We start from the raw sequence: 24,084 nt of genomic DNA, 5'->3' as shown, positions 1-24,084 counted from the left end.
TGAGTGTGTGTGTGTGTGTGTGTGTGTGTGTGTGTGTGTGTAAATCAGGCTTCCAGATACCAGATCCACGAAACCGAGGTCTATCTGTCAGAGGTCACAGGCAGGACCTGCTTGGGACAAATCAGCCCTCCTGCCCGCTCCCTATCCCCGCCCCCCGCCCACTAGGGAGCATCCGCTGTTTGGTCTGCCCACATTCCTTCCTCCTTTTTCTGAAGATTGTACTTGGGCAGATGACCACCCAGAGTCAAGACTCTAACTTCCCATCTCCCCTGTGGCCAGGTGTGTCATATATCTACATTCCGGCCAGTGGGACATGAATGCAAGTGACATGTGCACCCCCTTAAAGGATGGGCCGCCCTCTCCTTTTCTGATTGCCCCTCTTGCTGAGCAGAATGGAGACAGACACCACCGTGGGCCATCGCAGATCACGTAGACAGTGATGGAGGAGTCACAGGACAGAAGGAAACTCGGCCTCTCATGCTTTTGTGTAGAAGAAACCCCTTAGCTCAGTGGTACTTAGGAAAAAGCATCCTCTCTTTTGTTTAAGGAGCCGTGACTTTGGGGTTTTGTCACACACAACCAAACCCATATCCCAACTAATGCAAGGACCTTCGCGGATTGTGCACAATCTAGATAAAGCATCTTCACGAATCCCTGCAGTCAACAAATAACAGCCAAATTGCTCTGCTGGGATCTGGGGATTCACCTACGACAGACAAGCCCCTGCCCTCACCGAGTCTACATTCCAGTGCGAATGTGGACTCCACTCCATCCATGTGAGAATCAACTAGTGACAAGCTGACAGGGCAGGCACACGACTAGTACAGTAACAGCTAACACTTACTGGGTCCTGAGCTTACTGGGTGCCCATCCTGTTCTCAGTCTTTTTCACGTGTTACCTTATTTTATCGTCACCACAAACCCAGAAAGTGGGTGCTATTGCTTCCTTGGTTGACTGAGGAGGGGGTTGAGACACAGAAAGGTCTCAAGGCCATACAGCTAAACACTGGTGATTCCAGAATTTGAACCCTGGTCTGCTGGACTTTAGAGCCTTAGCCACTCCTGCTAAAGAAGGGACTAAATCAGGGCCCCATGACAAAGAATGACAGGGTGCCCTGCTGACGGTTACCACTAGCAACAACGACAACGAAAGCAGCATAACGCCCCGTGCGGAACAAGCCTGAACTCCCTTACCTCAGTGGCTGGCGTCTGGAAAAGGCTTGTGTCCACGTTTCTAGAAGCCAAATTCAAAGGGTTCACGTCGCTTTGACGACAGTGCCAGAAGCTCTTGCCACTGCAAGCTCCGTGCTGTCCAGGAGATGCCCACCTGTCAGAGACAAACAGAGCCGGCTGTGACTGCCTCGTTGGGGGAGAGCTTACTGGCTCACGCTGCCTGAGGTCTCTTGTTTTTGTTTGAAATGCTCTCTGGGCCCCGAGGAGGCCGTGTGATGAGGCAAAGACTGCAGGAGTCTGAGGTTACTCATCAGGACTGGGAAGCCAGACAATTCTAAGACGCAAAGATATGCATATGCCTGTGTGTACGCCCGAAAAAAAATACGTAAGCATCTCGCTGCGTCTAGCACAGTGCACTTTGCAGAGTGGGGATGCTCGACAAATGTTCATGGCTTGCTTGAATGTAAAACATAATTTTATACGTCCAAGCGAGGGGGTGGGAACCGCGGGAGAGTTCAAGTGCACTGGAGGAAAGATCCTTGCTCATGTGCAAATGCATTCCTGGAATGCTCCATTGAGCCAGCCCAACGGCATCGTTTTACCAACAAGGAGAATGACACCCAGAGAGGGGCAGTGACTTGTCCAAAGTCACACAGCAAGTTGGTGGCAGAGTGAGGCCTAAACTTGGGGTCTCTCTGGTTTCATGGCTGGGTGCTCTCTCCAGGGATGCTCCCTTCTTTGCAGTTGTCAGCCTTGCAGCCCCTGGAGCAGCCCAGGGCGCACAGCCAGGGTCTGCTGCCTGCCTGTCAGGTGCATGCTGGGAAAGGCCAGGGCCGAGGAGGGTTTCCTGGCTGTGCTTAAGCCGGGACAAGGTGTGGGAGGCAATGCCCACAGTAGCATAAGCTTCAGAGGCAGGTGGATCTCGCCCCATGCTGGGGCAACCTCTCTCCAGAAGTGGGGCCCCAGGCAGCTCAGGGCGTGAGTCTCCAGGTCTGTAAAACAGGGAGAATGGCAGCACTATCTTCAAGAAGTGCAGGGAGTAAAAATGGCTTCCATGAGTCTGTAAAGCCTTCGGTAGAGCATTTGGCATACAGCAAGCGCTCAATAAATGTTAGGGAGGCAACACAGGAGAGCATGCAGTGAGTGCCTGCGGGGGAGGTGGGGCACTGGACTGGGAGTTGCTTTTTGTCCTTGGCACATCTTTAGACAAAACCCTGTCCATTCCACCAGTTATTTGTTCTCTCTGATCCACCTGACCCCTCTTCCCTGCCTCCCAGGGACCAGTGCGGGCCCGCACCCAGCCTATCTGCTTCTCCCTCTGGGCTGCAAACTCCCCACCTGCCCACGGGACCCCAAGCCCCGGCCCACATTTCACCAGCCAGCAAAATGCAAATGTCATTAGCGCTCTGCAAGCTGGTGAACGCTAATGTCACACCAGACGGCAGCCAGTGCGTGAGAACTGGAGAGGGGCGGAGCGGGTGGGGTGGGACAAATCCCAGGAGAGGTGGCATTCTCCGCTTTTTCCAAGAGGGTCTGAGAGAGGAAGAAAGGAATGGCTGCAGGAAGAGGGGACGGCGGAGACTGTCTTAGTAGCGTGCTATGCCGCTGCGCCGTTCTCACGGGCTCACTGCGGCCGCCCGTGGCCCCGGCTCCAGCCCCATCCGATGGCGTGTGTGTGTCAGCCTCTCTGGGCCTCCTCCCGATACCCTTGATGAAGTGGCTCTTCTGGGGTGACCTCCAGCCTCCATCTTTCGTTTACACCCCAGTCCATGCTCCCTCACACCTATTAGGAGAAGCAGACCACTCACCCCATTAACAGACCCATGGCCGGGGGGGTGGGGGGCTTCATTCCCAGGAGGCCCCATGGACCTGCAGGCAGCAGTCCTGGGGTCCCGTCCCAGATGTGAGCACTCAGGCACACCTTCTCCTCCGTGGGGCCCTGGCTTCTCCCTGTGAGAGGGGGTGTGGGACCTGCCACCGGTCCCTGCAGGGCCAGGTCTAAAGCCAGAGCTCGAATAACTCACAGGCAGAGATACCAAAGTAAGGCCTCTCCTCCCCCAATGTCCTGATAGCCCCAGCAGGCACATTAGGGCTTCCTGGAGTAGAGGGCAGACGTGTGTATCTGGAGAGGAGAGAGGGTGCTGTGGGCAGGGGGGCCAGGGTGAGCAAAGGCACAGAGATACCCAGATTGGGGCCTCGGGCAGAGCAGGAAATGAGATGGAAAAGTCCTGTGATCAGCGCTTTACACAGAACGTTGGTAAAATGTGGAGAGTGCTCCCTTGCACTGGGCTGGCCCTGAATGCCACAGAGAAGACACAGGCATTTTCCTGAAGATCACAAGCAACATGAGCATTCACTCATGTTGGTGAGCGTTAATTAAACACTTGCTGTATATCCAGTACTCAGAAGGTGCCAGGGATGAGTGAGGCACAAATTCCACCTCCAAAGGAGCTCACTGTTATGGAGAAGAGAAGGTTAAGTGCCCTGGTTTTCATAGTTCAAGGAGGCTGAGGAGGGCTCTTCACTTGGTTCTGAGTTCAGAGACGGGAGGGGCCCCTTCTTTTTTGAGCCCCGGGAAGGCTTTCTGAAAGAGGGGGCAGATTTGAATGTATGGAGAGGAGAGGAAGGCACCACGGGCAAAGGGACCAGGGTGAGCAAAAGCATGGAGGTACCCACGTGTGGGGTGGGTATCCAGGACCATGAGCCAAGACTGCCTAGGAAATGAGACAGGGAGGGAAGGCAGGGGCTGGAGGGGTAAGGTCCTTGAATGATGCTAGGCTAAGGATGAGAAACTTCATCCATAGGCAGTGGGGAGCCACTGAAGGTCATAGAGCAGAGGTATTCTCCAGGTAGATAAAAAGTAGGAGGGAGCCCAAGCAAGTGGAAACAGAGAGAGAATGAAAGGAGGATGGGAAGGGCCTGGTGGTAGAGGTGGAGAGTAAAGAGATGATGAAAGGGTGGGTGGGAGAGGGAGACAGATATCGGGGGAAAGATGGTGACTGGACTTAGACATGTTGGGTTTGCATCCCAGCTCTACCACTGTCATCAACTGTGTGGCTTCAGGCAGGTCACTTAACCTCTCTGGGCCTCAGTTTCCTTCTCTATAAAGTGAAAAAATAATAATAAAGCCTCTTCAGAGGGAGGTAGGATTCAACCAGACAATCTATACTAATAAAAGGGTAATATGCTAATTAGACAAGTAGACCAAATGTCTTCTGGATGTCATTCTGGATGTCCTTCCTAACAAAGCTGGGGCCCAGGCGAAGCCACCCAGGGTCCCGGGTGCCTGCGGCCAGAGAGAGGAAAGCTCTGGTCCTGGTTGCCTGTGTCCGGCTGGAGGACGAAAGCCTGGGTCCAAGGTGTGGGGGCCGAGGCAGAGGCAGTTAGGGGCGATCAGGCAGGCAGGCAGGCAGGCAAGCGGTTAGGAGCCAGACATCCTGGATTGTGAGAGGGTGCAGGCTGGGCTGAGGGGACCCCCCTCCCATGCACGAATTTTGTGCACTGGGCCTCTAGTATGATATATGAGAAGCACTTGAAACACAGTGAGTGATTGTTGGATGCTTACTTTCTAACATGTAAGCATTTATTGCTTTTATTAATCAGCGGTGCCCTTCCCTATTGCAGATGAGGTGCTGCAGCTCAAGGCAAATGACTGGCTGGGATTGGCACCGCTGGGCCTCAAATCACAGGAGAAACAAGTTATGAGCAAATAAAACTGGGATGACTCAGAGAAGAGACTCGATTTTAAAATATTGCCTTTAAAAAGGGCTGTTTTACGACTTTTGCACTATGCGCTTATTAAACCCAAGCTATAAATGTGAACTAATAAGTAAAATGAGTTAAGTTAATGAAAAAAGTCAACCTTCGGGATAGATCGGTATTACCTAATGGCAGTCCATAAACATAAACATAAAAATTTAAAATACAAGAATGAATTGCAATGCCCAGCAGCTCAGGGATTCTGCCGTTTCTCTGTCTGAGAAATAAAAGCTATTGATTTTAGCTTGGGTTCTCATTGCTCATGAGTGAGTCTTTGAGAAGTCATAAAGGAAGGAATTATTTCTGATTGTTTACTCACTAAGGACCGGATGTATTGAATTTAAACCGTCTCCGATTCCTAATTAGTACAAACCAAAGTAGGATCTGCATATCGCAGGTCTGGAAAGGCCCTTGGAGGCTGCTAAGCTCCGTTTCCTTTGTTGGATGGACCTGGAACCTGAGGGGAAGAGGAGAGCAACTTGACCAACGTGAGCCAGTGGTTGGGATTGAGGCCAGAACAGGGCTCCTGCTCCCTCCCCGAGTCCTGCTCTGGTCCCTGCAGCCTCTGGGATCAGATCCTTCAATCCAGGCCTAAAGGGTATGCAGGGGGGTGGGGGGGGGGGTGGGGGGGAAGTAACCTGCCCAGGAAAGGAGCCTAGAAGCAGACAGTCTAACACGGATTATTACACAGTGAGTTCTAAGACACTCCAGCACGCGGTCCTGTATGGCACCCTTGAACCCTATGCCAACCACTGGGCCAGGCAGCTCAGCTGGGAAAGAGATACACGGGAGGAAGGGAAGGTTCTGTTCTGAGAGGGGCTTCAGGGTGGCACAGCCCAGGGGCTAGCTCAGTTCCTCCCTGTGTCCCAGGGGAGGATGGGGACAGAAAGACCTCAAGGTCTGACAGGGAAGGGAGGGGTCTTAACTCACCCAGGTGCGCTCTCTCTCCTCTCTCTCTCTCTCTCTCTCTCTCTCTCTCTCTCTCTCTCTCTCTCTCTCACCATGGTGACCAAGGAGCTTTGCACGCGTGCATGAGTGCATGTATGTTGAGCTTCAGCCTCCACACGATTATGAAGCAGATGTTTAATTACTACCTGAGTGTTATTAATCAACACGATTGATACACAACCCATACCACATAATTACTTTGCAATTACACCAAAACGAAATATTTTACTGCTGAGGGTTTGCTAATTACCCGGCCTTGCCAAAGGACAGGTATAATGGGCAGCAATTTTTCTTCCTTCCTTTTCTCGCTCCCCTGCCCTCTCATTAATCTTCTGGGCTGGTATGCCCACCACCCAGAACGGGGAGCCCAGGCAGGCTGCCGCCTCCTCCGCAAGGTGCTGCTTCTGTACTCAGGTCGGTTTTAATGTGAACCCTAACTCGTCCTGCCCTCTCCTCTCAGCTCTCCAGCATGGAAAAGCATGTCCTTCCCAGAAATAAAGCCCACCTCCTGCAGGCCTGTCACGGAGAGGCATCATGGGGCAAGGGTCACCAAATGGAGAGCCTGGGAGGCCCATGGTTCCAGTAAGTGGCACAAAGGGGCTTCACACACCTCGGCTGTAAGGCGCCGCAGTGGTGTTTTCTTCCTGATTCTAAAGTAAGGGATTAGGGGGTCCGCTGGAGCTGCATCCTGACCCCTTTTCTGGGCCCTGCACCCCCTCCTCCCTCAACCTCAGCAGTGCTGGCTGCTAAAGGCTCCACCTGCACCTAACCCTGACCCCTCACACATATGTACACACTCCCTCCCCCCTTAACACACAGGCACGTGTGCATGCACATAGGGCAAAGCCTGGTGCTGGATTAAAACAATAAGGCCAATCGGTTGGGAATGCTGACCAAGAGGCAGGACACCTTTGTTCACAGCTCCGCTGTGTGCCCTGGGCAGGCCATGTGCTCTCTGGGGGCTTCTACCTTCTTTCTCCTCTTGAAAATGAGACAGGTATTCAATAATCTTCAACCATCGAGTGAAAGGAGGGGCTCAGTCCCCACAGATGGGTACAGGCGAGGCGAGGAGTTCCAGGGATGAAATGACCGGTGCCTGGAGAAAACCAGCTGGAGGCGACTGGGCGAGAGTCAGGGTCTGCTGCACCTGGCTCATCGGTGGGTGAGGCTGAACTTAAGTGCCCACCATTATGTGACTTTGGGCACCTCTGCGAACCTCTCTGGGCCTCAGTTTCCTCACCTGCAAAATGAGGACAATGCCACTTCTCATTGGAGTTAAATGAGAAGCCGGGAGCTGCCCAGCATGGTCTGCCCCTAGTAACCTCAGTAAATGGAAGCTATTATTAGCGTTATTAGCATTACAATGATAGCTCCGTTTACAGCCTGGGGAAACCCCAGCCAGGCAGCTCACTCACCCCTCAGTGCTAACCTCAGGTGGGCAGGGACCCTGGGAAGTGGTTTACCTTCATCCTGGTCCTCACCCGACCCTGGGCAGCCCCAGCCCTGAAGGGGGACTTTCCTGACCATACCCAGCCACACTCAGACACGGCTCTGAAGTGTTGACATTGTTAAAAAAGAGACGACGGGCCCCAAATGGAGTCACTGGTGCTAAGCCACATCAGCAAACCAGACTTAATACCTAACCTAATTACAGTTTCAGCCTCCCCCAGGAATGTAATCTTAACTGGTCAGTCCGGAATTTCCTGGTCAGCTCTAATGAGATAATCCCCGAAGACCCCCTTCCATCCCACAGAGGAGGGTGACCTAAGCCTAGAGCTACCCACTCTTTGCTAGAAATTTCCTCTTCTGCCTATAAAAGCCTTCCATGTTGTATAACTCCCGGGCGTTCCTTTCTAACTGCTAGATGGATGCCGCCCAAACTCATGAAGAAGATCTTTAAATTTACTCCGTTGATTTTTGTTTTTGGTTGTTGTTAATCACCTGAGGATATTTTTTCCATTGCTTTCCAGAGATAGTGGAAAAGGAAAGAGGGAGGGGGAGAACGATGGGAGAGGGAAGGGAGGAGGGAGAGAGAGAGAAAGAGAGAGAGAGAGAGAGGAAGAGAGAAACATGGATGTGAGAGAGACACATGGATTGGTTGCTTTCAGGGCCAGGGATCAAACCTGTAACCCAGGTACGTGCCCTGACCGGGGATTGGACCAAAGACCCTTGGGTGTGCTGGGCCCACACTCTAACCATTGAGCACACCAGCCAGGGCAATTTTTTTTTTTTTTAAACAACATCAGTCCTCTGGACAAACAGTAGGGAAAGGAGCCTGACATCAGGGGTTATAATCTCACCCAAAATGTGTCATTTTTTGCAAGCAGCGTGTATCCATGTATCCTTACTAAATAACAACAGAGTAAGTCAATCTCTTGGGGACAGGCACTGTGGGGAAATCCGGGGCCTTGGCCGGCCCCAATGCTAAAGGCTCCGGCTGTGCTTCTCATTCCTCTCTCCCGGCCCTGGGACAGGGACTATTAGGGATCACGCGGCCCATCTCCCGCCTGTGGGAGGGAAGGAGCTCACCCGGGCCAGGCCAGGCCAGAGACCTCATCCTGGGATGTCTCCATGCAGATGCGGACGGTGAGAGCAGGAAGCCTGACTCCACCCACCCAACAGGTGCTGAGGGCCTACTGTGTGCCAGGTCCCACGGAGCTGCTGTCCACGTGGCATCTGATGCATCTTCGCATGGACCCTACTCGGGAGGGACTGCTAAACAGGGACCCTGGGAGGGCAATGGTTCCAGGAAGTGGCACAGAGGTACCACAGCCCGTGTTTTCTTCCTGATTCTAAAGTAAGGGGTTGGGGCACTCTGGGGCTGCACCCTGACCCCTTTCCTGGACGCTGCACCCCCTCCCTCATCCTCAGCAGTGCTGGCTGCTAAAGGCTCCACTTGCACATTCTCCCCTGGTGCCATCTGGCCTCTCCCCACATCAAAAGCCCGAGACTCTCTCCCTCTCAAATGATGCTCCTTGAGGCTGGCTCCTCTCTCCCCGCCCCCCCCACTCCCGATTCCTGTTATGTCACAGACTTCGCAGCTCAGCCAGGTGAGTAACAGGCAGAGAATGGGAATTTTTATCTATTAATTTGATTTCTGAATCCCTGCTGCTTGCCAAGCCTGAACAGCTCTCCGCCGGCAGGCTCCGAAAGGAGGGGAGAGAGGGGGGCAAGCAGCAAATGGGGGACAACTACATCAGCAGCCGCTTCCCTGAGGGTGAGGGCTGCCCAGTGGGGCCGGGGAGTCAGTCTCCCTGGAGCCAAAAAGCAGGAAGGGGGCCTGGTTCTCAGGGCACCAGCCACCGGCTCACACTGCCCCACCTCTCACAGAAAGAGCCCACTGCTCAGGTGCAGAGCCCAGCCAGCCAGTACAGGGGACCCTTGCCCCCTCAGCCTTCCTTCCCACAACCATCAGCCTCTTTAACCTGGCCTCTCCCTGAAGTACCGTGAGCCCTGGCTACACGGGGAACTGCACTTCACTTAATCTTCAAATCTTTTCCCATCCAACCCGCACAAGGTAGCTATTGCTGTCCCCACCTCAGCTCCCCCTCCTACCTCCCCCTCCTCCGTTCTACAGATGTAGAAACTGAGGTTCAAAGAAGTGATGTGTCCTCAGCAAGTTCTACATAGCATCGCCCCATGAGCCTGCAATTCCACTCCTAGGCATAGACCCCAAAGAAGCGGAGACAGGGACTAATAGCGGCTGCACAGGCCCTGCGCCCAGCAGAGCGCCTCCTGCTATGGCACGGAAGGGAGATCACCTCCTCCGACGAAGGGCACTTTCCTACCTGTTTTCCTGCGGGGCAGGAAGCCTGTCTTGGTTCACAGTTTATAATAAATGCAACTCCATTTCCTCCCGGTACACCCCCCCCCAAAGCCGGCCGTGTCTGTGAAGTGTCTGGGGCTCCGTGGACCAGCCAAGCCCCAACTGAGTCTGGTGTTTTACTGTCTGAGGCACCTCCACTGCCAGGTTCCCCAGGTCAGGAAGAATCAGGAGTTCTGGCCTCTTCGGAGATGGGCCCCTGCCAAGTGTTTTCCCCCATCAAACCACAGACCTACCCCAAATCCCAGCTGCCATTCAGGAAACATACCCTGAAACACCTGAGCTGTATGTTGGGGGTGGGGGCAGAGGTGTGAGGCAAAGGGCCTATTCGCTTTGAGCTGGAGTCACTCGGAGTGATTTGGATTCTGCCACTTTCTGTGCAATGCTGGACACGTCATGTAACTCTTCTGAGCCTCAGTTTCTTCATCTGGAAAATGGGAGAACAAGAGCACCCATACACCACAGGGCCATTGTGGAGACTAAAGGAGAGAGTGTGTGTAAAGCGCTCAGCACGGTGCCTGGCCTAAAGTAAAGGTTCCAGCCATGCAGCTATGATAGTTGTTGTTAATGTTCTTATTTTACAGACGCAATAACTGAGGCCCAGGAAGGCCACTAGGAGAGAGCCAGGATCCCTAAGCTGATAATGTACTCCTCTCAGCAAGTCCAGGTTTTAGACAAGGCACAGCCAGTGCTGCCTGGCAAACTACCCCTGGGTCTGGCATCTTAGCCACTGGGCTTGGAAATGCCACAGGCTGCACGTCCTCACTTCTGTGTGGACTGAGTGCCCTGGGGAGCGTCAAGGAGACAGCATGGAGGGTGGGAGGCCAGAGGGCTGAGAAGCAGAAGACTCCCCCGCTTCCTGGCCAGGTGGCCTTGGGTGAGTCACAGATGGTTCTCTTGGTTTGGAACGCCATACCTTTCTCTCCCCATCGAATGAACTCCTACTCACCCTTCAAGACCCAGTTCACATGTTGCCTCCTTTGTGAAGCTTCCCCTCTGCCAGGGAAAGGCGGCCACTATTCTGCTATGCTCCCATCACAATTTCTTCATCTCTGCAAGTTCCATGAGGACTGTGTCTGGTTTTCTGGTTTGTTCTTTGCAATGTCCACCGAGCATCATGCCTGCCATGTAGTAAAAACTCCCTGAATGATGAATGTCTCTGTTACTGCACTCTGGCTTTGGACACTGACCAGAGGCAAACATCTTACTCACTGGACTTGGAATGCCCAAGCACAGGACTCATTCAACAGCAGCCCCCTCCCAGGACTGGGTCCATCCTTGGTAAAAATCGACAGGACATGATCTCTCTAATAACTGTTGCCCTGCTTACTTCACTGCCTTAAGCTAATGAATATGCAATAAGATAACCATCAGGGAAGCACTTTATAAATCAAAGGAATTATATACATGTAAGGTATTGGCCTTAAGAAGAATCCCAAACACCAGATACTGCCAACGTTTTCAATAGACTTTTGGAAGAGCTTTTGCATCTGTAGTGGAATGTAGCTGACGATGCCAAGAAATCCACTTCAAACAAAACAAGGCGGGTAATTAGGGAGCCCTCCCTCCAGGGAAGGCAGAGAGACAGGGACTTCCCTGATCGGCCTCTCTGTTTGGCTATTGATGATGAGACATGCTAAGGGGCAGGAGGTAGGGCCTGGGAACCTCCTCTCCCACTGATACCCAAAGCAGAAAGAGAGAGCTTTGGGACCAGAGAAATCCAGTCCAGCCACTTGCCAACTTTGAGATTTTGGGTGAGTCTACTGTCAGGTGGTGAGGGGGTGTGGAGAGGTGGAGGGGATGGTGCGCCCCTCACTGGGTGGTGGTGAGCATTAGGCAATGAGGTAGTCAGATGTGAGAAGCACCAGGCCTGGCACGAGGAAGCTCTCAATAAACATTTATTCTCTTTTCCTCACAAACTATCCTTGGACACAATTAAGACTGAAAAAGTAAACTACAGACTGGGAGCAACTAGGACTTTCATACAGGCTGTCAGGACGGCCCAATGGCACACCGTTCTATTGGGCAGCGTGTGTTAAAGCTAACCCTTTGCCTCCCCTGTGACAATTCGGCATTTCCACTCACAGTAACAGTCCCAAGAGAAATGCCTGCACATGCCCCCAGAAAGACGTGGCCCAGAATGTGTGCTGCAGCCTTATGCATAAGCACCCAAAGTGGAAACAACTCAATGCCCAGCCAGGGAAGAGTGGATAAACTCTATATAGTTTGTGGAATATTACACAGCAATAAAAAAGAACAAACTACTTCTATATGCAACAATATGCATGGCTCATAAAATCATGTTGAGCTAAAGAAGCCAGACCTAGAGGAATTCATGCTGCACGATTCCATTTACACAGAGCTCAAGCTACAAGAAAAATGGCTTGATGCTGACGGAAGCCAGAACAGCAGCTGGCTGGAGGGGGTGGGGAAAGGAGAGTATTGACTGGGCTGATGGACGGGAATGGTCTAGATTTTGATCTGGATGGTGGCTACTCAGTATCTAAAAAAAAAATCACTGAGCTATACACTGGAGATGGAGCCCTGTATATGTTATTCCTAAATAGGATTTGTAAAAACTTACTAGAGTAGAGCATGGATTCGATCAGACCATCTCCAAGGTCTCCCAGCCCTACCATCTTATGATTCTCAGAGCCTGGAGAGTGATTCTCAGGCTCTAGCCCTGGAGTTCGGGTACTCCGCTCAGTTTAGCCGTGTTCTTTGCTTTCATGTCATCTGGCTTGTCTAGAGAGGTCCCTGCTCCCGCTCATCTCCCTCTCCGGTTTGGTGTTGATCTATCCGCCACTACTGGTCTCATCGCCCAACCTGTGAAAAGAGGCTCAGGCAGCCTGACTCCCTCTCTGGCTCTGCGGCTCTCCTGTGTGAAGTGGGGCTGAGGTCCCTGCCCGAACTGCAAGCTGTGTCGTGATCCAGCGGGTAATTAACGCGGTGCCTCTGCACACCACCGAGAGGCAAGATGTTGAAACAGAAACAGAGCCTGAGGTCGCTCTGCCCAGCAGAGACTGCCTGCCCCCTGGGAAGCGGCCAAGGAGTGAAGAGCTCTCTGGAGCCAGCCTGCCCTGGACGGAATCCTGCTCCCTCCCAGCTCAGAGCTGGCTGCCCTCGGGTGCGTGAGTTATTTCACTCCTTTGAACTTCAGTTTTCTTCTCTGCAAAATGAGAAGAACAATTCCCTCACCCCCGGGGCTGATAGGAGCACTGAGCCAGATCACCTACAAAAAGGGATTAATTCCCTCCAAGCACTGTGCAAATGTTGTTTCATCTTTTGATGTCTTATGACATCCAGCTATTACAATACCAACTTTCCCCAAAGCGGGAGACACCTCCCCGATGAACCCGGCAAGGACACTCAAGCCTGCCTCCCACCCTCACTTCCAGGTGACAACACTGGAGCCTTTACGGAGCCCTCGCGTGTGCCGGGCACTGCGGGAATGCCTCTCCACGCAGTCTCCTCAAGCTCTCAGCAGTGACTTCTGCATCGTTATCGGCCCCATTTTATAGATGGGCAAACTGAGCCTCGAGTAACCTTGCTCCCTGGCTATGGGGGTGAAGCTTTCTCCCTGTGGAGGACTTGGACCAGGTAGCACCTCTGTTTCCTGTAGCACAAAGCCCAGTGGACCTGAGGCAGCTGTGCTCTCCGGAGAAGTCCTGGCCGTGGGCTCCGGTCACTGCTCTGCAGGCACTGAGGATGGCCGCCCACTCGAGTTGGCCCCTGGGAGTGTGCACACAGAACAGGGAGTGTTCTAGGAAGTATAGGCCGCAGCTCCAGGCCCCAGGGGAACCATGCTGCCTAGAGAGCCCCCCAAATCAACAAAGCGGCTCATCTAGGCTAGATAGACAGCCACTGGCTCACTCTGCCCTCCGGCTGCTCCCCGCTGGCCAAAGTGCTCCCGAGCCCTAAATGGCCCTGAGCATCTGCCCCCTCCCATCACTCTGTCACCCCCCACGCCTCATGCTTAGTTCTGGTGGTGCCAGTCTTGCTCCAGGAAGCAATTAGACAAGATGAAGGGAGGCAGAGAGAAGGTGGGTGGTGGCAGTGATGAAGATTTGACACCTGAAAAACAGAGATCCTTGGGACTGAGGGGGCGGTGGAGAGAGGGAAGCAGGCTAGATGACAGGGGAAGAGCAGAGGGGTTTGGAGTAGGGAGCAGATGTGCAGGGGGACAGAGAGAGAGGCAAGGCCACACAGGAGAGGGAAAGAGATGGAGGTGAGTGCTGTGGCCATTCCCATTTCTCAGATGCGAAAACAGGCCAGACGTTTAGCAGTATGCCCGAGTTATAGGATGAGTAAGCACCTGAGTGGGATTTGAGCCCTCGTCAGCCTGACACCAAGCCTGCAAGCCTGACCCCTCTCTGTGTGACTCCCCAACCCCTTGGACACATAAGAACATGGAGGGAGGTATGCTGGGGAGATGCATTTAGTCAAGGACGTGGGTGAAAACTCCTTGTGGGGCCTTGGGTTTCATCAAAGCAAAACAAAACACAAAACACAGACTCATCATTTGCCAATTCAGACACACACAGTGTGATCTGAAACCCAACGGTGGGGCGTCTCCCTGGGGCTGCTGCTTCCCTTCCCGGAGAAGAAACCCAAGGAGCGGAGCCCGAGGCCCGAGCTGGAGAAGAACTAATGATGGTATCCCAATTACCCTGTCTCCCCGTGTGTCCTTGGGAAAGACAGAAAAAGAATGGTGAAAAGTCCCCTCTTTGCTCCTGGCAATCTCAGAGTGTAAGCCTTGGGAACAGAGCTGATCCCCGGGCCACGCGTGGCTGGGCAGAGGTGGGCAGCAGTGATTAATGATCTGGCTGCCATCATAAATCCCTGTGCAAAGGGAAGCCACGCCCACCGGCCTGTTATTTACCTGCCCAGGAGGCTCTCTCTGGGTGGGTTAGGGGCAAAGCGCCTCCTCTGCTACATGGGAGTGAGCACTTAATTGAGGATGATCAGGAATGGCGGGGGGGGGGGGGGGGGGGGGGGGGGCGGGCTGTATACAACTATTCCCCTGCAAGTCCCCAGGTCCCTGAGACCAGACAGTAATTTCAAAAGGAAAAAGTCAAGGCCCAGGTGAGGTGTGTATTTAACTCAGTGTCTGCACTTAGGCCGGAAGTGCCAGCACCTTCCCTGCCCCACAGGTTGGCCTATCTGCCCCCGATTATGCTTCCCGGCTGGCCACCCTTCTGGGTTTACAATAATCTGCAGTGAATTTAGCCACTGCAGGTGAGCTCAGCCTAGTCCAGCATAGAAGAAAAAAATCATTCAAAAAACTGTTGGAAGGCATGAAAAGTGATCACGAATGAGGTGCTGTGGGTGATAACAGGAAGGAAGGACTAAAGCTGAAGGTCAGGGAGGGCTTCCTGGAGGAGGTGGAAGGTAACACCCGTGGCATTGAGACATCTACTGTCAAATGAGAGTAGTTATCTAACAGTCACCATTTGCCTTGGGCCAGCATGGAGCTGGAGGTTGTATTTAGTCTCTAAACATCAAACAAATCGAGCAAGGTCTTCTTGTTATTCTGCATTATAGATGAAAGACAGAGGCTCAGAGAGCTTAAGCTACTTTCCCAAGTTCACTGAGCCAATAGGAAAGAAAGCTTTGAACCCAGGTCCACATGTCCAGCCAGGACCCTGCCCTGACCCTGAGTCATGGACAGTCAGGCACAAGTGAATAGTAAGGAGCTCGAAGTTGGGAGAGGGTATTTCTGTTGGAGCAGGGAAGGCAGGCCTCCGGGAGGAGGTGGAGGTGACTGTGTGGGTGAAGGCACAGAGTCGGGGTGCAGAGTGGTGTTGGTGAGCAGCCTCATTTGGAAGATATCCAAGAGGCACTGTCAGGAAATGAAGTCCCAAGAATGTTTAGGATGTTCACGCCCCTCTCGGTAGAAGGCACAGAAATGGCAGTGAAGACTAACAGGGAAGCCATGGAGGTTTTCTGTACTAAGTGTGTCTCCGCAGCCGGTGGGAGCTGTCAGCTGAACAAGGAGACAGGCTGCAGACACTGCAGGGCCAGGGATCTCTGGCCTAAGCCCCCCTGCCTTGGTTTTCTCACCTGCACAGATGATCTTCCCTCCTAACATTGAAGGAGATAATGAACATGAATGTGGCCAGACTATGGCTGGTACCCAATTGATGGTCAGTAAATATTTCCCCTTCCCTTTCCTGTCCGGCTAAACTAACACAACCATTCATTCTCCAGTTGGCAAATAAATATTGAGTAACACCTCAATGCCAAGGGCAGTGCAATACACTGGGATGCAATGGTGAGCAAACCAACATGGTCCCTGCCCTGTTATTAAATAAATAATCCAGCAAATAAATCTATAAATCCAGTTTGAAATATGTGCCATGAAGGCAATAGAGTACAATGAGAGCGTAGAGCAAGGGCTCCCCAAGGAGATGTATCTGAGCTGAACATTGAAGAATGAGAGGGACCTGCCAGGTGCAGAGAGGGCTGGAAAAGCACTCTAACCAGAGGGAACAGCCTATGCGTGGCTCCAAGGCAAGAAAGGGCTCACACTGTTCTAGGAACTGAATGGTGTGGGTGGGCAAGGGGAAGGGGGGGATGTGACCAGGTGAGGGGAGCAGAGACAGACCATCAGAGGAGGGGGCACTTTTTTCTAAGAGCAGTGGGAGCACAGAACGCTGGGAGAGCTATGGTTGATCCAAACTGCCTTTTCCAAAATGTCTGTGCTATAAAACAACAAGATACCGCTGCAAACCTATTAAAATCCAAACATCTCAAAACCCCCCAAACTGGGAACACCCAATGCTGGCAAGAACGTGGAGCAAAGGGGGCTCTCATTCATTGCTGGCAGAAGTGCAAACTGGTACAATCTTTGGGAAATAGTTGGTCAGTTCTCACAAAACTAAACACACTCTGACTGCAGGATCCAGCAGTCATGCTCCTTGGTGTTAATCTGAATGAGTCAGAAACTTGTGTCTTCACCAAAACCTGCACATGAATGTTTACAGCGGTTTATTCATGGTCATAATTACCCCAAACTGGAATCAACCAAGATGCCCTTCAACAGGACAAACAGAATAAACAAATGAATATTCCATTCATATAAGGGAATATTAGTCAGCAAAAAAATAAATAAAAGTGAATTCTCAAGCTAATTGCATATTGCTTAGTTAAAGAAGCCAGTCAGATAAGGCTACATACTGTGTGACTCCAACTATACAACATTGTGGAAAAGACAAAATGATGGAGATGTAAAAAGAGCAATGGTTACCAGGGGCCCAAGGGTAAGGGAAACACGAATAAGCAGAGCACAGGGGATTTTGGGCCAGTGGAACAATTCTGTATTAAATAGCATTAATGGACATAGTATACATTTGTCAAAACTCACAGAATGTATGACACAAAGAGTGAACCCTAATGTAAACTATGGCTTTAATTAGCAATAATGTATCAATATTGGCTCATCAATTATAACAAATATCCAAATAATACAAGATGTAAGTAATAGGGGATACTGTGTGAATTGGGGGGGGGGGGTTGGAGTAATTGGGAACTCTGTGCTTTCTGATCAAATTTATCGTAAACATAAAACTGCTCCCAAAAAAGTAAAGTTTATAAATTAAAACATAAACATACCTTTAAAAAATGACAGGGCTGTCAGAGAGAGACTGGATTAGTGGGAGAGGCCTGAGAGATGGGGAGACCAGTTGTCCAGGTGGGAGATCTGGGTGGCTTCTATGGAGGCAGTGATGGAGAGAAGGAGGTGGATGCAAGAGTTATTTAGGAGGTAGGATGAACAGGACCTGGTGATGGGCTGGCTCTTGGGGGAAGAAGGAGAGAGTCCAGGAGGACTCCCTGGTAATGGCTTTGAATAGTGAGAGAACTGAGGCTCCATTCACTAGTCAGACTGCAGAAGGGGAAACTGGGTGGATGGGGGAGGGAAGCTGTGAAGTCAGTAAGGAGCCTGTGGGAAATCCAGACACTGGGGATGTGGGCCTGGAGTTTTCTAGAAATTCAGGAATCTCCCCCCGTGGGCTCCCTCCCAGCTGCCCACTTCCTAGTGATGTGACCTGGACCAGTTACTTCACTGGGATGGGCCTCACCCCCCTCATCTGTAAAATGGGGACGAAAGTCAGCCCTACCTCACAGGGTATCCTGAGGATTAAAGGATCACCGGGGTCATTTCTAAAAGCTCCCACAACAGCTTCTAGCACATGAAGGTGCTGGATAAATGTCAGCCCCCCTACCTGATAGCATCTAAGAGTCCTTTGCTTTAGATTCAGTAGAGATTTAAAAAAACACACACAAAAACACAGGGAACTCTTTGCCCACCTTAGATAATCAGGGGCATCTAGAACACGCCTGGTCTCCCAGCCCTGGGCCCTGACTGATGCCCATCCGCCAAAAGGTAGTCAATGTCTCCACCCTCATCTCCACTCCTGAACCTTGGGAACACTCCTGCTCCTGTGTTTCTGGCCGCACTGAATTGTGAGAATCTGTTTGGTGTCTGCATCCAGGCCCAGAGAAGAGCTGAGTGAGAAGAGGGCTGGGCAGATGTTTTTTTACATTCCCAGCACCAAGCAAAGCAAAGCCAATAAATGTCTGTGGCGTGAATGAATGAGTGATAGCAGTGTCCCTGTGGAGGCATCAGGCATGCCTGTCCTTGCTCAGGCTTCTCCTGAAATGGAATAATTATCTCAACAATAACAGCACAATAAAGCCCCCGGCACGGGCCCTGTGCGCGCAGGAAACCCAGCCCATGTTTACATGGAGCCTCCTCTCACTCGCTGGGGTTTGAGGAGCCGGCCTCAGGAATCCTGGGCCCAGACGCCTGGGCCCTGGGTTTTATCTCCATGCTTTCTCCTTCCTCCCATTGTCCTGCCTGGCTTCCCACAGCCACAGGCCAAGGGTCCAGCTTTGTTTGCAGGTCACAGGGTAGCCTGACTGCCCCCGCGATGTGAAGTAGGGCAGAATGGCCATGCCCCTCCTGGGGAAACCTTCCTTTCAGATCTTTCCCAGGTACCCTCCCCTTCACAGCTTGGTTTCCTTAGAGACTCGAGGCCACCACATCCTCTGTCCCTGCCCCCAACCCAGCTGACTGGTGATCGGAGGCCCCCCAAAAGGCCAACAGATTAGCTAAGGTGGGGGAAGGCAACAATCACCACACTGAATAAGTAACCAGGACCAGTAACTTAGAAGCTAAATAATGACAGTTCGGAGGAGCCTGGATTGAGAGGTGCTGATCCACCCCGCCCTGGCGGAGAGGAAATACCAAGGAGAGACTGCAAAAGCGATTTCTTAGAACTCAGCTGAACTCATACTCAAAGGCCTTAACTCCAGACCCCCAACTGTGATGTGAGGCAGGTCTTGACAATGAGGGACGACCCTAGAAAGAAAGCAGGAGGTCGGGATGGGTGACCAATACCAAGCCACGCGTTTAAGTGATTTACGGCCACAGAGAAACCCAACTCCACGTGGCCTTCTCTCTCCCTCTCTTCTTCCTCTCCCTCCTCCAGCGACATGACTCAAATGAGCTTGTCTAATTGTCACAGAGAGTGATGTAAAATGCTGAAGACAAAAATATCTCCCAGCAATATCAATTCTATTCATCTTGGTCTGAAACCTAAGTCAAGACCTTTCATTTCTGATGATGTAATGAAGGGAGAGGCGTCCTGGATGCTACTAGCAACAGCTTGCGTTTACTCAGCGTCGACTGTATGCCCAGTGTCCTGCTAATCCTCATAGCAACTCAGGGAGGGTTTCACAAAGACTCACAAAGATCACAACGCTGCCGATGCCATACAGCTAGTGGGTGACAGAGCAGGTCCTCAGACTCAGCTCCACCTCCTTGTACCAACCCTGTTCTTTTAATCTCCCAAACTCGTCCGGCAATACCGAATATTATACAATAGGGGAAACTGAGGCCAAGGTGAGTGACTTCTCTCTCCTTTGTCCCCAGGGGCAGGGTCTTCATCTTCAGTTGGGGCCGGATGTGTTTTCAGAGTTAGACTGTGTCTCCTCAGGCTGCTGGGAAGTGCTCCTCAGATAACTGAAAGGGGCTGTCATTCCAGGGCAGAGAATGCTGGCTGCCCCCAGGCACTCATGCTTCCTCCCCTTTCAGAATGAAGAGTTGTGGATGGGAAGGGGCTGTCCAGATAGAAACTACATTTCCCAGCCTCCTTTGCACATTTGTGGCCATGTGATATGTTTTCACCAATGGGAATGGGAGTGATGTGAGTTTTTCCAGGACAATATGAGGAGGAAGAAGATGAGCCCTCTCTACCATTTCTTTCTCCTTCCATGGTAACCTTAGAAGCCACATATCGAAGAGGGAAGGAACTAGGGTATGGAAAGCTGCTCCTCACTTTCATTGAACTGCTGCTAAGAAATAAATGTTTAGTCACTGAGCTCCAGAATTTACCTCTTATGGCACCAGGTACTGCCTTAACCAATATACTAGTTTTGGGCTCTCAATGATTCCCAACTACCTCATCCACAACTATTCCTGAGAATGAGAGGAAAGAACCTGGCAACCCTGAGAACTCAGAGAGAAGTTCGTTTAATTCAGAAAACATTTACTGCGTACCTCCTCTCCCTGGCCCATCTCAACAACATGGAAAAGTTCTCTGCTGTCTTCAGCCCTTCACTGCCACCCGCAAGCACAGCGGTGACCCTCTCACTTTCCTGCCTTCCTCATCCAGACTTCTCAAAGGAGCTGTCTACACCTCTGGTTGTCATTTCTACAGCTTCCATTCACTTCTCAACCCCTCCACAGCCTGGCCTCCATCCCCAGCATCCTAAGAAACAGACCCAGCAAAGGTTATCCTTTCTCCATTCCAGTCACAGTTTGGAGTATCTTAAATTCTTGGAACCTCAGTTCCTGTATCTAATGGCCTCACTTTTCAGAAGCAAAGCCAACCACAGACTATCTACACAACTGACTCCTTCTGACCCTCACTTTTACCTCAAGGGACTCATTCAGCTCATTTCTAGAAATTTCTGTGGACATCTACAGTGTGCTAGACAACGTTCTAGAAGAGGAAGAGGAGGCAAACAATCCCTGCCCTTGAGAAGGAAACAGCTGATTGGTGACATCTTGTCTACTGACCCAACACACAGGAGTCATCTGAAAAAGATAACCAATGTACTTTAAAAGTAAAAGAAAGAAAGAAAGAAAGAAAGAAAGAAAGAAAGAAAGAAAGAAAGAAAGAAGAGAAGAGAAGAGAAGAGAAGAGAAGAGAAGAGAAGAGAAGAGAAGAACCCTGTGTTCATCTTCTCTTCTACCTTGTTTTACTATCTGTGATGCTCTAATTCAAAGCCAATAGCTCTGAATAATCCCCAATGAGACCTAAGGAAAGCCTTTGTCTTAACTTTAGCTGCATGCCCAGTGGTCCAATATCATTTTAATCAAAACAGTTTGAGCTTAAAAAAGGTTGCATCCCCTCTCTGTGCTTCACTTTCCCCTGTGTACAATGAGAGGGTTAAGCTAGATGCCTACTCGGGCTCCTTGCAGTTCTCAACATTTGTAACTCTAGGATATTCTCACTTGCTAATCAGACATCAGAGATGGCCTCGCATGTTCACCTAACCCTACTAATAAGTTAACATTTTATTGAGTGCTTATCTGGTATGTCACAAGATAGAAGTCATTTATCTTTCATAACAGCCCTATGAAGTAGGTGCTATCATTATATAGATAAGAATACCAAGAGGCAGAAGTTTCAGTCATTTGCCCAAGGATGCACACCAAGTAGGTAGAACCAGGATTTGAACCCAAGTAGTGCTATGTTGGTACCTCCCACAGTCTCATCTATTTTGCAAAAGGCTTTGCCCATAGCTCCTGGGGAGTGGGCAGTGGACCATATGACCCCACCTACTTGCAACAACTGACTGGTCCAGGGAGGACATCTATGTCCAGGGTAGCCAACCCCTTGACCTTTAGAGTGTAAAAGGCATTCAGGCTTGCACAGGGAGGCTCAGAGGGCATGGCCAGTTGGCTGTGGGGAACTGAACTGAAACCTATGAGGGCTCAGTGTCCACTCACCAGATGGTCAAGGTCAAGATAAATGAGCACACCATGCTAGTCAACAGAGAGAGAGCAATAAGCCATCCTGAGAGAGCCTGACCAGAGAGAGAGATTTCTTCTGATGGCTTTCTGGCTCCAGGGGCTCAGAGATTGCCCCCATTTTTGTTCCTTGGATTTCCTGGAGCCCCGAGTATATCTTGACAGCATCAGCCCTTCGGTGGCACTAGGGAAAGTGGCCCTCTGTCCCCTGTACCCCCAAGGAGCTTGCTGAAACCAGAACCTCTAAGCAAATCGATTCCCTGCCTCCTTGCCAGACACTTTACTGGGTCTGACTGCACCTTTACAAACCAATATGCTCCCAATAAGTAAGCCATTGGCTCAGGCTCTGGATGTTTCTGTAATATAGAGCTCTGTGTTGTCACAATATTTACCGTAATAGGATTTGATAAGTAGAGCACTGGTGTGAGAGGCAGTTTGTATAAACAGGAAAAAACGAGAGAAAAGAGGTCAATAATAAAATAAAATAAAATAAAAAACCACTTCCCAGATCAAGAAAATGGAAAAAGCGGAGTGCATAACAGAGGGGAGAAAAGTCAATTAAATCATGATAATTACTTCCGCTGTTGTGCCCAAGAGCAGCATGAACGTCTATTAATTAGGATTTCCATGTTGACTGTGGCCGGTTGACTTCAAGGAGGCTGCCAGTGGGCTCAGTAATAACGTTCTCCTGGAGAGCAAGTGTGTGAAAATATTTTCACCCTGACAATTAGCAATTTTAAAGACACATCCACACACACAAGGTCAGGTTCCCTGGGGTCCCTGTGATCGGCATGAAATGCAAGTTTCTGCAGTCCCCACCACCACCAACCCCCAGAAGTCAAGATACCCCAACGCCATCCTTATAATTACCTGCTCCTCTCAGGTCTCTAATTAGCACTGAGAAGCTTGCCGGGTGCAAATTCCTGCACAAAAGCACCAAACAGGAGCCTGAAGGAAGCAGAGGGTTATCTTGTCCAGACCCTGCCACTGGCAAGACCAGCCCAAACCACTCAAGAGCCTGTCTTTAGGGGATGTGGGAGGAAGGAGGTTCAGAACAAGTTGACTCGTCCCCAGAACCAGATCCATATCTAGAAACCAGAAACATCTATGGCTTAGATACCAGTGAATATTCTAAACAATCCATAAAACCTCTACGATGATTTTCCCTGTTCAGACAGGCAAAGGCCCGCAGTGTTTGCTCAAGAGGGGTCTCTGAGGCCAGACTCTGGAATATCGGGCTTGGGAGTGGTGTAAGAGATCAGTTAGCAAAAGGGGAAACTGAGGCTCAGGGAAGCCAGGACATGTGCTTTTAGTAACAGGGCCAAGACTCAGGCTGAGGCCTCTGAGCCCCAGCCAGGGAACTAGAAATTGATATTATAGGCCATTCTTGGACATATTATAAAATACATATGATATTATATATATATATGATTTTACTTATATATTTGATTTTGCATACATATAATGTCAATATATTAATTATTGCCAAATAGTGTCTGACACATGAAAGAAGGTCAATAAATACCAATTCACTTCCTTCTCCCCTCCCCTGCAAGGATAAAAGGCAGGCATTGGCTGCTATGTTTGGAGCCCTAGGGGACTGGTGGGAAGCAGGGATGAGGCAGTGGGGAGGGCAAAAGGGATGAGGGTGCTTCAGCTGGGCCAGGAGTGAAGCGGGCCCTGGCCTCTACTCTTGTTTTTGGGGAGAGAGCAGGGAGACAAACACAGGACATTGGGCCAGCCACTCTTCAACAAAGCCTGTGCCACCCTCCCTGCCCGCCTTGATCCGCTGGAAACAGAGAACCCAGGCGAGGAGTGGAGGGTGGGCCCTGCTGCATCCTCTCTGGCCAGCGTGTGTTGGCTGAGCTAGGAAATCCTCTGGCCTCAGAGCCCCAGGCTCTCCCTAGCCTCAGAACTGGGGGCAGAGGAAGGTCAGGGTCAGGGCCCAGGAGGGAGGATGTATAGAAATAGCGTCCCCTGCAAGGGCAGGGCCGCACTGGCAGGGCTCGCGGAGGAAATGGGCCTTCCTGTCATTCACCGTCAGTTCTGCAGGGGCCAAGTTAAACAACGAAGTTTTGCCCACATCACACACCTAACAGAGCCAAAATGTGGACATCCTGACTTCCAGGCTGATGCCCCCTGCCCTACTAGCCTAATAAATGTTTAAGGCCAAAGGAACAGATCTTAGTACTCAGCATGGAAGGGATCAGAGGTCTGTGGACAGACCTGCCAGCTTCCTGAATGGTGAGCTCAGCTACAGTACTCTCCACTCTGGCCTCAAACATCCCATCTACAAAGTAGGAATAAGTGCAGGTACCTCTGGGGAACACGCAGACTG

The 24,084-nt window shown here is 51.1% G+C and overlaps 1 protein-coding gene across 1 annotated transcript in view; it reads right to left on the bottom strand.

Annotated features, from left to right (window-relative positions):
• The window catches only part of TSPAN18 (tetraspanin 18), a 144,789-nt gene that overhangs the window by 43,615 nt on the left and 77,090 nt on the right, over window positions 1-24,084 (bottom strand). Inside the window, exon 3 of the mRNA XM_081098443.1 lies at window positions 1,195-1,327. The gene's annotated coding sequence lies outside the window, so the exon portion shown is untranslated. The remainder of the gene's footprint in view (window positions 1-1,194; window positions 1,328-24,084) is intronic.

Source organism: Myotis nattereri, assembly GCF_964212035.1.
Source record: "Myotis nattereri genome assembly, chromosome: 9".
In the NCBI taxonomy this organism is placed as follows: domain Eukaryota; kingdom Metazoa; phylum Chordata; class Mammalia; order Chiroptera; family Vespertilionidae; genus Myotis; species Myotis nattereri.
The sequence above is the reverse complement of the archived record's forward strand: the minus strand, read 5'-3'. Positions and strand labels throughout refer to the sequence as shown.